Below are 17,235 nucleotides of genomic sequence, written 5' to 3'. Positions count from 1 at the left end.
TTCACAGTAGGTTTAGTCTGTGCAGAGAATTGTGTTCCTGCTAGCATTCATTCTGACATAATTGTCCTACTTTGCTGTCATTTCACAAAAACTACTTCTCCACCCATTCCTCTCTTTATCCACCCCTTGAAAGCACACATATCGCTGCTACAGATTCTAGGAACGAGCCCCCCCTTGCAAAATATGTACCCATAATGCAAGATTTTCCCTTTTTAACTTAAAGCCTATTTTGAGTGCTTGCCTTTTCTCATAGAATTCCTTTTTCTATGGTTTTTAGTGGGTGGGAATGCAGTTTTGGAGAGTGAGATGTCAAAACAGTTCTTATTTATAGAAATATTTTATTTAAAACTGAAGATCAAGCAAAAAATAACATTTTTTTCTTTTTAGACACTAGGTCACACAGGAAACTAAGAGAATTTTAAAATTCCTAAGTGACAACAATTTTAGGAGCCTCAGCAACCAGATGCCTAAGATTCTTCCAGTCCTTTTCTAAGTTAACGAAGCTACTCCAAAAAGATTTATATTCGCAACTTTAATTGTTTTTGTTGCTAACTATGATTTTAGGAGTCTATTGGTTTTCATCCCCAATTATATACAGTTAATTTGAAAATGAAAATTGACCCTGTATAAATGTTACGCTTTGAAGAATTGTGTGAGTGCATCGTTAGAGAGGATGGCCAGCATTCAAAGAGCTACTTTAGGCATGCCCAACAGCTCAGGCATGCCTAGTGTGGTTTTTTTTACTTTGCACAGCAGATCCCCTCGTGCTGTTATCACACACTGCTTTTGAAATTCCGTAGAAGTACTTTGCTACACAGCATAAGGGACTGTACAGTACGAATTGTGGAGTTATTTGCACCTGGCCAGTATGCACAAAAATACTCTGTGGCTGGTAGGATGAAACACACACAGTCACATCTTCTTCTTAGTTGTTAGGAAGTTTGCTTTAAATTCAAACTGTTTTCTTGTCTTCCAGATTTAAAGAAATATGCATTGTTACAATCTTATTTTGGAATTGATGAAGTGGAAATACAGATGAAATCAGTTTGCAGAATATTGACTCTACAGCATCATTTCATCCCCCTCTCCAGTAAAAGGTAACACAGACACAGCATTTCAGTGGGCAGTTGGATCAGAAATGTTTTATTTAAAAACTCTATATTCCACCTTTCCTAAAAGGTTAAGTTGGCTAGCAAAAGTGGAGGGTGGGGGATGTTAATATAATAAAATATTAAGCATTTCAAAAATAATGAGAACACTAAAGATAACAGAAGACTGGAAGTTAAAACCATAAGAACAGCAATAAAACCAAGTGGATTTAACAAAACCACTAAAAACTGAAGACTTTTTTGAAATGAGAATTGTTCATGCTGCAACAGAAGACTATCAGGAAAGGGTCAAGGCAGACAGACCTCTTTGAGTAGGGAATTCCAGATACCAGAGATGGATATGATTGGATATTCATTAATCTTTACTAAACTATAATTCCGTTTAAATAAAATGTGTACAAACATTTTTGTTAAAGATCCTGCCTTTATTCAGTTGATTATAAGTTTTCAAATATAATACTATCCATTCATTTGGTTTTGTGTGTAGAACTATATATTGGGGAGAAAACACTTTTCTTCCTTCCACTCAAGATGATGATCAGGACGACTAAAAATGTGCAGGGTGAGAAGTCATTACTTCTTCAGGAGAGGTTGATCAAAACTAATATCAAAACTAGTGGCAAACAAAGCGCTAAAAACATTCTAAAATATCTTAAAAGACTTTAAAATATATTAAAACAAAACATCTTTAAAAACATATTAAAACAAAATATTTTTTAAAAGAAGTTTAAAAAACATCTTAAAAAGCAATTCCAACAGACTGGGATCAGGTCTCTACTTAAAAGGCTTGTTGAAAGGTCTTCAGTAGCTGCCGAAAAGATAACAGAGATGTTGCCTATCTAATATTTAAGGGGAGGGAATTCCAAAGGGTAGGTGCCACAACCCTAAAGATCTGCTTCCTATGTTGTGTGGAATGGAACTCCTGATAAGATGGTATCTGCAGGAGTCCCTCACTTGCAGAGCAGACTGGGTATAAAAGGGGTAAGATGATCTTTCAAATATCCTGGTCCCAAGCTGTATAGGACTTTGTACACCAAAACCAGAACCTTGAACTTGGCCTGGTAATAAGACTGGTTCAGACATCAGAGACAAACAGTGCATGACTTGTATGTCCAGGCTGTGCCCAGGGCAGGTTCTAAAGTGTGGCCAGGTGGGGCAGTGGCCCTCGGGCCCTGTGGATTTGTGGAAGGGGAGCAGATGGGCCTCTGTAGCTCCAGGGGCCCTCGGACCAGTGCCCCACCTGGCCCAGAGCTTGGAAAAGTTACTTTTTTGAACTACAACTCCCATCAGCCCAATCCAGTGGCCATGCTGGCTGGGGCTGATGGGAGTTGTAGTTCAAAAAAGTAACTTTTCCAAGCTCTGACCTGGCCACCCTTTAGAACTGGCCCTGGAAGGAGGACAGGAGCCGCGGATCGTGGGACAAGACCTTCCGAACCGCCCGCCATCCCCCCGCTTCACCTACCTTTCTCTCTGTTGTTTTTTGCGGTTTGCCATCAATCAAGATGGCGGCCGAGGTTTTCCTAAAGGGCTGAAGCCTCTGTCGCCATCTTGGATGATGGCAAGCATGTGTGCTACACGTGCGCATTGCTGCCATCAACCAAGATGGCAGCAGAGGCTTCAGCCCCTTAGGGAAACCTCGGCCACCATCTTGATTGATGGCAAACCTGCGTGTGCAGTGCACGCAGCCGCAAAAAACAGCGGAGAGAAAGGTAGGTGAAGCGGGGGGTGGCAGGTGGCTCAGAAGCTGCTGTCCTGTGATCCCTCCTGCGGCTGCTTCTGCGGATCGCGGAAGGGGAGTGGAGGGGCCCAGGGCAGGCTGGTGCCCAAGGGCCCCGGCATGCCTAGAGCCAGCCCTGGCTTTGCCTCTGGCTTATGTGGTCCTATGCTCTCCCTTGTTCCTGGTTAAGATTGTAGTTTCAACTTCTAATCTGAAGGCAGACTATTGTTTGTGGTATAACCATGGCATGCCCAATGCCCAAACTGCACATAATGAGAAACTGTTGTGCTTATGAACCAGTAAGTGATAGAGGAAATCTGAATACAGGAGGAGATAAGAAAAAGGGATTCATAACCCCAACAACGATATCATGGTTTTGTCATTACATCTGCACCAAGCCATTGCATAGCAGCAAGTTTGGCCTCAAAAGAGACCCATTGTGGTGTAATGGTTAGAGTGATGGACTAGCACACGGGAATACCAGGATTCGAATTCCCACTCAGCCATGAAGCTCACTGGCTGATTTTGGGCAGTCACTTTCTCTCAGCCCAACCTACCTCACAGCATTGTTGTGAGAATAAAATTGAGAGGGGAGAGCCATGTACACCACTTTGAGTTCCATGGAAGTAAGGAGGCATATAAATGTAATAAATAATGATGATGATGGATTTACACTTTGCCTTGGAGAGCTAGCCAGGAAGCTAAATACAGAGGCAGCTTACCCAGTGCGGTGGAGCCACAGCAGTCGCCTCTCAGCAGCAGCATTATTGCCACTCCCCAGTAGGGGGAGGAACAAATTGAGATTGGGGTTTTGCAGGCAGAAGCAATAGATTGGTTGCCCTGGTACACCCACACACTCCTGATCTCATCACACCACTCCCCCTGTCAGTAAGTTGCAGTGACCTCACTGCCAGGAGGCTATGCTCTGCCCTGCTGGGGGAGCTGCTCCTAGCTAAATAAGGAAGGAGTTTCTTCTGTCATAAATAAATATTTTTAGGGCAGAAGAACAGGCCAAGAAAAGTATCCAGGAAGAATGCATAGTAGGTTTCATTGGATTACTTTCCCATGCCTGTCACTTTTCCAGCATAATGGCTTATTGACACTTCAAATATGCCCTAAGAATACACTTCAAAATTTTCATCTCTGCAAAATTGCTTTTATACACATTTTTGCAGAGATCAAGAAATAAAGGCTGGTTCAGATGTAATGCTTCTTTTCCTTGTCAAAGATTTTTGGATCAATAACTGCCTTTTTCAGCGCCCCCCCTTACACATACAAATTCTCACACGCGCTTCCCAGTGACCTTAACAATGGCTTAGTGCTTTTACTAATGCTAACCAGTTAGCTCATAATTCACAGTTTGAACCTAATTTCAGTTCCAATGTTATAAGCTCACCATGGTTAGCACTAGCTAGTGATTCAATAGAAGTAATGCTGGACCATGATTGAGGTGTAGTGAGCAGAGGAAATTTGCATGTATGGAACCAGTTACCTAGGGAGGTGGAAGGCTCTCTAATACTAGAGGTATTCAAGAGGCAGCTGGACAGCCACCTGTTGGGTATGCTTTAACCTGAATTCCTGCATGAGCAGGAGTTGGACTCGATGGCCTTACAGGCCCCTTTACTATTCTGTGTTTCTAAGAGGGAATGGTGAATGCAGTCCTGCTGTCCCTTATAGCTCAACCATAAAAGCAGTCTTCACCAGCTTTAGGTGGTGGCTTGCATACAAATGTGCACCCATATGTCTGGCCATATTTTGACAATCAGATCTTGGCTTAAAAAACTGAGATATGAATTAGCCTTCTGCATCTGTACGTGATTCACTTTTCACTTTGCATGAGTCAGGAAGCAAGCCAAGAAGTTGCAGCTAACTATGGCTTCTTATTACATCTCAACTGAGAAACTATGGTTAACAACTTCCAAACAAGCCAGAATATTGAGACAATGGTTTTATATCTTGGCTTGTTTGGAAATCATTTATCATAGTTTTCCCGTTGGGATGTAATAGGAAATGCCTCCTGGCCAGATTCAAAACTGCAAAAGGCTATTCCAACCTTCTTTACCATTCTGGTTTTTTAGTCCTGACCTGAGCAGGAAGGACATGACTTGCATTTCAAGCACTTGGAACATAATTGACCACCAGTGCCCATTATATTTCATTTTTAAAAGCATCATATAAATATATGTTGGTTCTCCTCGTCCCTTCTAGTTTGCTGTGAAGTTTGCAATCTCTTAGCTGTTCCTACCACAGAGTTGTTGAGAAGACCAAAAGCAATGGTGCTTAACCCTTGGTAGAAGAATGAAAAGAAATCTAAATTTTTCAAATACTAGTGTTTAAAAATATTCTGCTTCTGTTGACATGTTTTTCGTTGCTTTTGCCTTTGTGGAGAAGGCAATAGTTCAATATCTAGTCTTATGTTTCATGCAGAGGTTTGTTAGTGTTTGGACCCATAATAATGAGTCTGTGAAGAAACTGGTCCAGATAGATGGACACTAGTATGCCATGATTTTTAAAGAATGATGATGAAAGCTTATTGGCAAGCTTATTATTAAACACTTGAGTTGTTGTTTTTTAAAAAAGTAGGTCCTATTACCTTTTTTAAAAAAGTAGGTCCTATTAACTCTTGAGTCAGAAAGGCAAGCTTGGATACATTTATCCCCTTGACAGTGCTGTCATTGGATAGGACATGGGGTGCGAGGAGTCTCTGCTGAAGGTACTAATGAACCCACAGACCTGAATTTACAAGATCTGAACAGGGTGGTTTGTAACAGATGCTATTGGAGGTTGCTGATTCATAGGGTCGCCATAAGTTGTAATCGACTTGACGGCACATAACAACAAGTAACCAAAGTCCAAGAGAACAAATAACAGGAGAAAGTCATGAAAATATAAAGGGAAAATATGGAAATATCATATATGATCTGGAATTTTGGGACACATTAGTAAATACCAAGTAGGATAAACCAATTATAGTAAAATGTTTAGCTAGGTATTAATGTAATTTTCTTTTGCTATTAAAATGAGAGAATATAATATTCAGTCATGATTCTGCTTAAGTTCAGATAAGTTTTCATTGCTCTTTTGTGGAGAAAATGTTGATTCAGTATCTAGTCTTGTGTCACACGCAGTTTTAATTTTTGTGTATTTATGTTGCAAATACAACAATTGGGAATAAACATAACAAACCATTAGTAAAAGAAAATCATGATGGGGGAGTTTAGATGAAGATATGCATATGATCATATTTTTTACAAATAACAATCTCAAGCAAGTTTTCTGTAAAATATGTCCATTTTAAATTTGCAACTGTTTTCCACAAAAATGATGCACTCTTTCCTTTTAAAGCTTAAAGCTCATTCTACTTTTAAGTTAACAAAGTTTGGGATTTCTGATGGAAAGTCTTACTTTTCCAGGTATCAAGACTACTTGGGTGTGATATTCATGTATTGGGAGTACTTGAAACAACCTCAGTTCAGTTAAGTTTACTGCACAACAGCCAACCAGGTTTTTTGCATACACACCAAAAGAAAGAGACACAGGATCAACATTAACACAATAATTACAAAAAAGAAATAAATAATTCAGGGATATAAATATATAACAATACTGCAGAAATCGATAATTAATAATTATTAAAATAGCTCTAAATCTAGGTATTATTAGCCAAAGGAATAAAAGTTTTTCTCCTCACTAAAGCTAATTTAATATACTTAGTTGCCTGATATGACACATAATAGTCAGTTCCTGTTAATAAAAATACAATTTTGTGCTTCAAGGTATCATCACTAACAGGAAGGGGATTGAGATATTGTTGTCTTAAATAATGAGCATTCTAGGAAAAAAATGAATCAAATTCTCCATCTTCCCACAACCAACATCTGTTCATACTAAGATGGCCCTTAACCTCCATCAACTGTAGGGTGTTTAGCCTGCATTTAATTAAAAACCCCTTAAGGGTGTATGGGCAGGTGAAAGCTAAATATAGGGGCAATGTCCCAGGATGAACAAAGTTTTTATATAATGTGTTAAGAGAGACAGCTGGACACTAATGTGGTGGTAGCCTGGAAATCCACATCAGCCTTGCTTTAACACTTTTTAAAAAACTAAAGCTAGATAAGAGCCTATTACTGTTGAAGGGTAAACGTTAACTTTGCACTCTTGCTTTTGTCCATGTACTGAATGATTAAGATTGATTTTAGAGTCTGGGTTGAAACGCTTTCTGGAAACTACATTATTTTCAGATGTAGGGCATACATTTTTGTAAAAGAATGTGTCCATAGTTTTGTAATCTTAGCATATTTATGAAAGTGTAACATATATAGTTGCCTGTTTATCTTGCTCTAAATTGAAATCAGCTATTTTTGTTAAAATAGAAGTCATATTGAGCAGGCAGGCAGGCAGGCAGGCAGAGATTTCAACTGTTTTGTTCCTCTTTGAAAATATTTGTTATGCCCTTCGTAGCTAAAATTGAAAGCTGCTGTCATTCTGATACTGAAACACTTTTGCCACTGGTTCTTAATTAGAAGGATTCTTGCATGGACAGTTGTTCACGATGCATCCATTTCATCCTAATCAGTGCAAAATAGGAGGTCATAAGAATGCACAAGCTTTTGTGTCAAGGTTTAAAATCATGTGGCATCTGATTGTACACAGCTGAGCTCATTCTCTCTGTTAGGACTGCCAGTCTTTGATATATTGCAGAGAATTCCAAAATAACATATACTTCCTGTATTAGATCCAGTTATAAGATCCTACCATCAACATAGTGAGTGGAAGATGGTGAAGTGAAAGTGTACTTCAAATATATCATAATGGGCCGGTTTGGATAAAGCACTGACTGCACCATGGCTTAGCGTTACGTGCATAAGCTGTGGCAAATCTTGCACACACCCTCTACCTTCCCCTTGTCTGGTACACACCAGAGGAGAAAATGGGAAACTTCTGTTTTACATTTTAAACTAACCAGAATTCCCTAAGTTTGGAAATAACTGCGTACTCTGGTTAGATTTTAATCAAAAGTGAAAGCTTTCAGTCTCCTCCTTCTGGCATGCAAAACAGGAGGGGGGGCAGAGTGGTGGGAAGATTTTGCACAGTTAATGGCAATCACCCACCACCCCAAAGTGAATGGCAGCCATTTTTAATTGGGAGCAAGGAGAGAATAAAGATATATAATCAGGGATCCCTTTGATAGAACCTTCTGAATATTCCTTATGCTAAATGAATATGTGCTGTTTTTAACCGAGATGTATTTAATACATAAAATAGTGCATTAACACATTGGCCCAGTTTGGACATAATACTAAACTATGATTTAGCACGACATAAACAAGTCTGGACATAAGATTTGTGTGTGCTCCTGTGGTGCATGTACGAAGAAGAGGATGGAAGCATCTGCTTCTAAGTTTAGATTAACCATGAATTGTCATTGTATTCAAGACTTCCGGGAAGGGTGACTTCGCTTGTGCCTGCTTTTTGAGACGAGCTCTCGTCTCAGAAGAAGCTTTTTCAGTTTTAAAATCAGTCAGAACGTTCTTTTTGACTGGTAAAGATTTTCTCCCGGGCAGGGAGAAACGTAGAGATTAACCACAAAAGCCTGTTTTTGTTGGGAGGACTGGATTTCATTAATTTATGAGAGAAGGTTCAGCCAGCAAATGCCAGACGGACTTCCAACAAGCTCTAACTGATTAAGCGACACGTTTATCTTTTCTTCAAAGAAAAACGGACTTTAACAGGCAAGCATCCTTCTTTCTATTTTTTTTTTCACTTGGTTTAAATCGTTGCAGCAAAAAGAGATTTGTCAATGAATCAGCTATAAAGAATTTCTGGGTGAGTTATAACTCTTCTCTTTTATTCACGAAATTAAGGAGGAAAGAAATTGAAAAAGCTTATCTTTGTTTTTATTGCAAAAAGCTGGCCTGGAAGTGCATTCTAAAGATACAAACGGAAGAGGGATTTCTATTTCGAGGAGGGGAAAAAAATAAATAAATTTGATTTATGAACTTTGGAGTATTATATGTCCGGGACTATTTTCTTTTTGGTCTATTTCATTTTGACGAATCTACTTGTTCACGACGCCACTAACTGTTTTGAAGCTGGGAACTAAATTTGTTTTGTATTCCTGAATAAATAAGAGATAAGGCAGGCTGTACTGTCTACACTGTGATGTCATCAAGCCTGGAATATTAACCCAATTGTGGCTGAAATAATTTTTGTTTTCTTGGTTTTAAGAATGGCAATCAGGAAAGTGGCTGAGACCATGGAAGAAATTATGTTTCAGAAAATAATGGATGAGATTGAGATAATGAAACAAACCCTGAGACAGGGTAGACAGGAGATGAAAATTGAATTAGGCAAAATGACGCAGGAGCTTAAAGAAATAGGGGATCTTGCGAGAGAGGAGATTGATGAGATTAGAGATGAGAAAAGAAAAATTAAAGGGAAGATACAAGCCCTGGAGATTGGAACAAATGTGGAATTGGAAAAAGATCTGGAGTTTATGGATATTAGAAACAAAGTTTACTGTTTGGAATTCAACGTTGTCTCTGAAGAAATTAATGAAGATATTAGAGATAAAGTTATCAATGTCTTGGATAATTTTCTGGACTGGAATGATGTGATGGAGCTTGACATAGAAAAAAATCTATGGAATTAACTATAGATATGTGACAATGGAAAAATTCTCAAGAGATGAGCCAGTGCATTTTGTAAAAAAGAAGAACAGAGATATGACTTTACAACAATATTTCAGCAACATATTCAGAATTGATGGCAAGGAAATATTTGTGATAAAGGAAATTCCCATCGGACTCTTATTATATGACTATGGCTATGACAGCAAGATTAATATGGGATACTGATAATGGAAGAATGGATACTGAAATTATTGGACTGAACAGGACTATTGAAGATGGAAGATGGAATTAATATTGATAATGGAAGAATGGCTATTGAAATTATTGGATCTAACAGGTTTGATGAGATGGATTAATCTATATGTTTATTTGGACTATGGCTATAACAAGATTATTATGGGATACTGATAATGGAAGAATGGCTACTGAAATTACTGGACTTAACAGGATTATTGATAATGGAAGAATGGCTACTGAAATTACTGGACTTAACAGGATTATTGAAGATGGAAGATGGAATTAACATTGATAATGGAAGAATGGCTATTGAAATTATTGGACCTAACAGATTTGAACGAGATGGATTAATCGACATGTTTATTTGGAGAAAAATTGAAAGATATATCTCTCAAGGAATTGAAACCTCTCTTTGACTTTTTGTGGAAAGAATAAAGTAATGTTTATGAGATTTGATGATTAATTAAGATAACTACTGGAGGAAAGTGATTTTATAATATAATTTAAGAGACAGGATTGTTATATATTGTAGACCTATAACTGATCTGCGACAAATCGGAAGTCAACATTTTATTTTATTGTTTAATTATTTTTGTTTTGTTTTGTTTTTTATCTTTGAAAATTTGAATAAAAATTAATGATTAAAAAAAAAAGAATTGTCATTGTATTCAACAAGAGTATGTTGCAGCTTGTTTAAAGTTTGGCTTATTGGAACAAGCCAGAAGAAATAAATGGTTTTTCATCCTGGCTTGAATAAACCACACTTTAAACTAACCCCAGTTCCTGGTTCACCTGTAATGGCAAACTGCAGTTAGTTTAAATCAGGAAGTGAATGCTTTCAGTCTCCTCCTGGCATATGCCGGGGTGGAGGGAGTGCTGCCTGAGCCCAAGGTTTGAGCAGGCTAATTTAGAAAGTGCTATGCTGTAAACTGGACTGGGATAACCTGACCACAGTGGTCTATGCATTGGTAATCTCAGGACTCTATTATTGTAACACACTTTATGTGCGGCTGCCCTTGTATTTGGTCCAGAAGCTTCAGCTAGTGTAGAATGCAGCAGCCAGATTGCTCACAGGAGTAGGCTACTGACAACATGTTAATCCACTCTGATAGGGCTGCACTGGTTACCAGTCTGCTACCAGGCCAGGCTCAAGGTTCTTGTATTAATTCACAAAGCCCTAAATAATGTCCCACAGTACTTCCTGATTCTTTATGCTCATCCACAATTGCTGAGATCTTCTGATTGGGCTACTGTTTGTAGTCCCACATGTCCCTGAGGTTTGGGTGGGTTTTACCAGGGACCAGGCCTTTAGCGTGGCCGGTTCTGCCCTGGGAATTCCTTGCCAATAAAGATTCAGCAGAAGTCATTCCTGCTTGTTTTTGACATCTTTTAAAAACTGTGTTATTCAGACAGGCATTTCAAATCTGAGATTCTTTGCCAACCAGCTCTTACTGATGTGCTTGATATATATTTTTTGTAATAGCATTTTTATTCTGTATAACACCTTGTGATACTTTACATGAAAGTGTGATTCATAAATATTTAAATAAAATAAATACTATGATAGGAAAAGCCTGGCTGGCTTTGATATTCAAGAGAATTGCAGTTTTCAGGCTGAGTTCTGTCTGAGGACAGGAGAAAGCTTTCGTCAGAGCCCATCTAACTAAAATTACTAGCCATGGCGGTTCACTTAACAGTTTAAGTGGCCTCTACACAGTCCCTATCAGACTAAATCAGTATACCTAGAACAGTAAAAGCAACAATTTTGTGACACTGAGGCGTTTCTTCTTGTGCCATCTTCAATCAACTGCTGTAGTTTGCTGCAGCACTGAATACCCAGAGTTTCCCAAAAGCCTTCAAAATCTTTCGGTTGCATCCTACTAAGTTCTCAGAGTACACCCTGTTGCATACAACCCTGTTCTATTTTTTCCCATACCTCTGAAAATGAGAAACTTGATATTGCCAACACTCCAATAATAAAACGCAATACATGAACCTGATGTTGGAAATTGTTGGATTGACTTTGGAGCTAGCCAGTTTACATGGTGATAGTAAGAAATATTTTTGCATCTTAGTGGGCCAGTTCAGAGTTATCCTCTTGATGTGGAAACACACACAATCAACCCCTCCATCAGCTTCTCTTAGGGTGAAGAAAGCTATAACAGTCTAGAGGTGATTTGAGCACACATTCTGGAATGTGTGTCAAAGCCATTTTCACCAATTTAATTAATTATTAAAAGAAATAATTAATATTAAAAGTGAAAGCAGATGCATTCACTCCACAAGTCCATATGTGGCAGAAGAAGTAGTTTCCCTCAATCCTTTTGCCGTCATTGTACTCCAGTCTCCAGCAAGGAGAGATCCATGGATACTACTGTTGTCATCTCACACTCTATGTGAATCTACTCTTCTTCAGTAGCAGCAATGTGCTCACTCCAACTATGAGTGTGCAGATAAATGGACAGCCATCTTCCCACCAAGCAGGGGCAAATTTTTCTCCTTTGTCTTTCCTGGAAACAGACTTATGTGATACAAATAGCAGCTTAAAACATAAAAACATTTCATAAGTGCCTCTCATAAGAAGACCTGCTAGGTCAGGGCCGTGGCCCATCTAGTCCAGCATCCTGTTTTCACTGTGGCCAAGCAGATGGCAATGGGAAGCCCATAAGCAGGACCTGAGCACAACAGCATTCACCCTTCCTGCAGTTTCCAGTGACTGGTATTCAGAAGCATTCTGCCTCCAACAGAGGAGGTAGAACATAGCCATCAGTTAGCCACTGATAGCCTTATCCTCCAATTAATTGGTGTAACCCTCTTTTAAAGCCATCTACCTTGGTTGCCATCGCTGCCTCTTCTTGGGGAGCAAATTCCATAGTTTATGCTGTGTGAAGAAGTGTTTTCTTTTTGTCTGCCCTAAATCTTCCAACATTCAGCTTCACTGGATATCCCTGAGTCCGAGTATTATGAGAGAGAAAAAAATGTTTATCTACTTTCTCCATGCCATGCATAATTTGTACACTTCCGCCGTGTCATCTCTTACTCGACTTTTTTCTAAACTGAAAAGCCCCAAAATGTTTCCTAATAGGGGAGCTCCGCAATCTGCTTGATCATTTTCTGAACCTTTTCCAGCTCTACAATATCCTTTTTAAGATGAGGTGACCAGAACTGTACACAGTATTCCAAGTGTGGGCACACCATAGATTTGTATGTTGACAGGGTTCCCCCCCCCCCGTTCCTTTCCTAATGAACCCTACCTTGGAATTTGCCTTTTTTACAGCTGCTGCACACTGAGCTGACATCAAGCTATCCATGATGACCCCAAGGTCTTGTTTCTGGTCGGTTACCACCAGTTCAGACCCCATGAGCATATATATGAAATTTAGATTTTTTTGTCCCAGCTTTATAGTAGTTTACATTGAATTGTATTTGCCATTTTATTGCTGATTCACTTAGCTTGGAGATGTCATTTTGGAGCTATTCGTAACCCTTTTTGTTTTAACCACACTGAAGATTTTAGTATCATCGGTCCCTCAGTTTTCACTTTATAAAATGAGTGCATTAATTACTTTGTACATTAGTCAGAAAGGGTTGATGTGAATTAAATGACAATTGTAAAGAAGTGGTGTGTTAGAGCCATACATGCTTGGGCCCTGTGTGACACTGCTGTTTGACTATTGGCACTTCAGGAGTAATATACTATTGGAGTGAGCTGCAGCATTATGCATTTCTCTCACACACCGTCCCCCCCCCCCGATATTTCTCCTCCAGGCCTAGACTAATGTGCTCAAGCAATAGCTGTGTTTGACTGATCAAATCTCTGCTTAATAAGCTAAGATATATGCAAGCATCAGATACCCACATGCAGCTGCTTTGCTCCTTCCTTCATGCCAGAAACAAGATAGGACACCACAGTTAACCATAGTTTTCCATTATGTCCCGAAAGGAAACTTTGGTTAATGGCTTCCAAACTATATGAAAGCCAAATTTAATCCATTGCTTCACATTCTGGCTTGTTTGGAAGCCATTAATCAAAGTTCTCCATTTGGACAAAATGGGACGATGTGGTTAGCTGTGGTTTCCTGGCTTGTTCTCTTGCTCATGCAAAGGTACAAGCAGAGCAGTTGCATATGGCTACCTGAAACTCAGGTATATCTCAGCTTGATTTAATAAAGATTTGTTTATCTGAATGTGGCCAATATGTTGGCTGCAGTGTTAGTCTCAGTTAAGGCTGACTAGGGTTCCTGCTTAACTGGGTTTTGAAATTGTCTTGGAATTCTGGTTTCAAACCTTTACCCAACAAAATGCATAGCTTCTATTAAGAATAGTAGTAGAGATTCACAAAACAATAGGGTGGAAGGGAGCACAGAATTCCACAGCCTAATTATGATTGTTTAACCATGTTTAAGCAGCCAGGAGCATTGCATCTGAAATGTTGGTGTTGCCATTCTGAATTCTTAGCGTTAGGTTCACAAATAATAATGAATTGTACTAATGAATTGGGCAATGTTGTGCTCACCCCAAATTGAGCTGCATAATGTCCTGAGACTTATTATCCCTCAATTAAACAAAATGTATGTTCTCATTTCATAATTCATACAACTGTTCAAGCATTTTTATAGCCATAGCTGGAAATATTCTTTTAAACAATAGATATCTGTAATGTCTACCCTGTACAAAACCTTAGAAACTTAATAGCTTGTTCCACAGACTAAAAACTGCAGAGCAAATGAGATCATACCCTGCATTGTCTATTATCTTGCACCCTTAAAGATGTGTTGGTAATCTCTTGATTTCTCTCCTCCTCCCCCTCCTGCACCCCTCCTTCCAGAACCCAAGCTAATCTAATTCAAAATATTTGTTTCCGTTAAATATTCTGACAGTTCTTTGTTTAATTGTCTGAAATAACACTGCCATACCAAGAAGACTGTTGTAACACCAAGTTTTCTCTCATTGTGTATAAACAGGAATTCCTGTGCTTCATTCGTCTGAATTTCTTAATATTTTACTTAGTGACACTGAACAGCAAAACAATTGCTTTTAATATGTTATCCTTAAATAAAGTTCTTCAGTATTTTGTCTGTTGGGGATGGCAGGAGGGGGGAGATTGCTTATTGAAAGGGAAGACAGTATTCTTATGCTAATCCAGTCTGTGGATAAGGAGCAATGCAGCCATGCAAACAATGGAAGTGGAGCCAGAAAGTCTGCTGTGTAGTCTAGCACTCCTTGAAAAGCATATGAGACAGGGCGCCTAGGGCTGCTTAAGGGGAGGGGCCCAAGAAAAGGGGAGCGCTTTACTCCAAGTTATTTTATGGAACTGGCAGATGACCAAAGAAAGGAACCTTGCTACGTAGACAGAGAGAGTTAAGATTGGGGTGAGAGTAGGAGAAGGGAGAGGAGTTTCTGAGGTCTGCTTTCCCGTTCTCACACAATAAAATCCTACCTTTAGCTTTATTTATTGTATGGTTACAATTAAACTTCAAATTCAGCTTGAAAAGATTTTGATGTAAAACTATAAATATCACACAACGCTTATTTTGAAATGAAGGTGCCGACTTGTTCAGAGTCTTTTGACTTTGCAAGATTTGCATGGTTAATATGTTTGATCAGAGGAATTACCGACTGGCAAAATGCCAATATGTGTTAATTACATTTATATTAAACTTTTAGCAGTGTTTTGTTTAAGTTATTCATACTCAACCTTTGAAGAGGCCAGTCATCATCTGCACATACTGCAAATTACAAATGAGGAATACCATCCAGCTGGATTTCTACTGAAGTTGTTTATCTGTTCCTGAAGTATTGAATGTTGTGATATAAGGTTATCAGTTTGCATTTCTTGCTACAAAATGATAACATTATCTTTAAACAAGCTAGTATAGTAGAAGCAAGATGATGAATTCAGAGAACTACTAATTGTGTAGCAAATTAATATCCTTTTTGAATGCTAAATAATTACTCTGCACAGTAGAAGGGACAATAAAGTGGGCACATTATTCCACAGTGTCATAGTAACATTTATTAATGGCAATCAACAATTAATCATACCTAAAATAATTAGTCACTGAAGCCTACAGTGATAGTCAGAACAAAGTGCCACATAATTCTGCATACACTCAGCTATCTAAAATACAAACATGGATCTTTTGCATGATATGTATGTTGCCAGGGTTAGGAATGTGGGGGGAAAACCTTCAGTTCGGACTTTTATTTGTTGCTAAATTTTGTGGCCTTATGGGCATATATTGCTTTGTTTCATTACTGCCTTGTAGACTCATTTCAAAAGGTTTCTTGGCATTGCCCATTGATTTAAATGTGCCTGTTGATTTTTTGTTTTTTAGTGGATGCATTTTTTCCAGGGATGGTAGTCCCTTCTGAGGGAGTGAAGCCTGCCAAAGGATCTGTGCTTCTGATCCATGTGCTATGGTAACCCGGAAAAGCACTGAATCCATTTTTTTTATTAGTTGATGGCAACAAATGTGTCCTGTGATTTGCTTATGTTTGCAGGGGGTGAGATCCCATGAAAAAATTATGCAATTTCAAGAATATTTTAATGGATGTGGTGTGTTTCCTACTCTCTCTTTCTGGCACTTTCTTTCTTTCTCCAGATTCCTGTGGCACCACATTATCTCTCTCCTGCCCACTCACTTTTCGCTCTCCTCTCCTACTTGTTCAGTTATTCTGCTTTCCAGTTGCTGAATTTGAGCCTTAAAAAGCACATAGAGCTGAAAGAGGAAGTGAAAAAGACCTTCCTCTTTCAACAAGCCTTTTAAGTAGAGACCTTATCCCAGTCTGCGTCTGTGATGGAATTGCTTGTTAAGATGTTTTTAAAGCTTTTGAAAAGATGTTTGTAAAGATGTTTTGTTTTAATATGTTTTTAAAGGTGTTTTGTTTTAATATGTTTTAATGTCTGATTAGAGTGTGTTTGTGTTTTTGTTTTCCGCCCTGGGCTCCTACTTTCAGGAGTGGGGTAACATCACCAACCGGATAGTGAGCTGGGGGGCAGGGTTCAGAGGTTTCGTGAACACCAGGAAAAGTCCTGTGCTACATTGACCACTCCACCTATAAATAAACCCAAATGGCACATATAAATATTAGACTTGGTGATTAAAAATCTTCAAAGTATTTTGCAACATAGTGTCCTCTATTAGATGGGAAAAAATAGTTGGAAAATATTTTATTAATATCAGACAAATGATTGTCAGTTTTATATAGTTGAGCCTAAAACATCAAGTCAATTCACATTGCTCTTTAAGTTACACCCAGAAACACTCTTACTCAAGGAATTTCTTTGTTGAACGTAACCTCTTTTTTTTGGCACTTTCAGTTGCTGCTGTATTTTCATTATTATTACTACCATGACATGGCATGGGTATATTTCATAAGGGTTTGCTGATACTGCCTCTACAAATTAAAACAGGTGTGGGGAACATTTGGCCCTCCTGATGTTTCTGAATGACAGCTTCCATCATCCCCAGCAAGCATGGCCGATAATCCAGGAATGATGGGAGTTGTAGTTCAGCAACATCTAGACAGCCATAGG

At 38.7% G+C, this 17,235-nt stretch overlaps 1 protein-coding gene across 2 annotated transcripts in view; it reads left to right on the top strand.

Annotated features, from left to right (window-relative positions):
* BMPR1A (bone morphogenetic protein receptor type 1A) overlaps window positions 1–17,235 on the top strand; it is a 102,127-nt gene that overhangs the window by 42,359 nt on the left and 42,533 nt on the right. For both annotated transcript variants that reach the window (XM_061635020.1, XM_061635021.1), the window contains exon 2: window positions 977–1,097. The gene's annotated coding sequence lies outside the window, so the exon portion shown is untranslated. The remainder of the gene's footprint in view (window positions 1–976; window positions 1,098–17,235) is intronic.

The sequence above is a fragment of the Rhineura floridana genome, chromosome 7 (genome assembly GCF_030035675.1).
Source record: "Rhineura floridana isolate rRhiFlo1 chromosome 7, rRhiFlo1.hap2, whole genome shotgun sequence".
Taxonomy (NCBI): Eukaryota; Metazoa; Chordata; class Lepidosauria; order Squamata; family Rhineuridae; genus Rhineura; species Rhineura floridana.
Note: the sequence above shows the minus strand (reverse complement) of the source record. Positions and strands in the feature narration are given on the sequence as shown.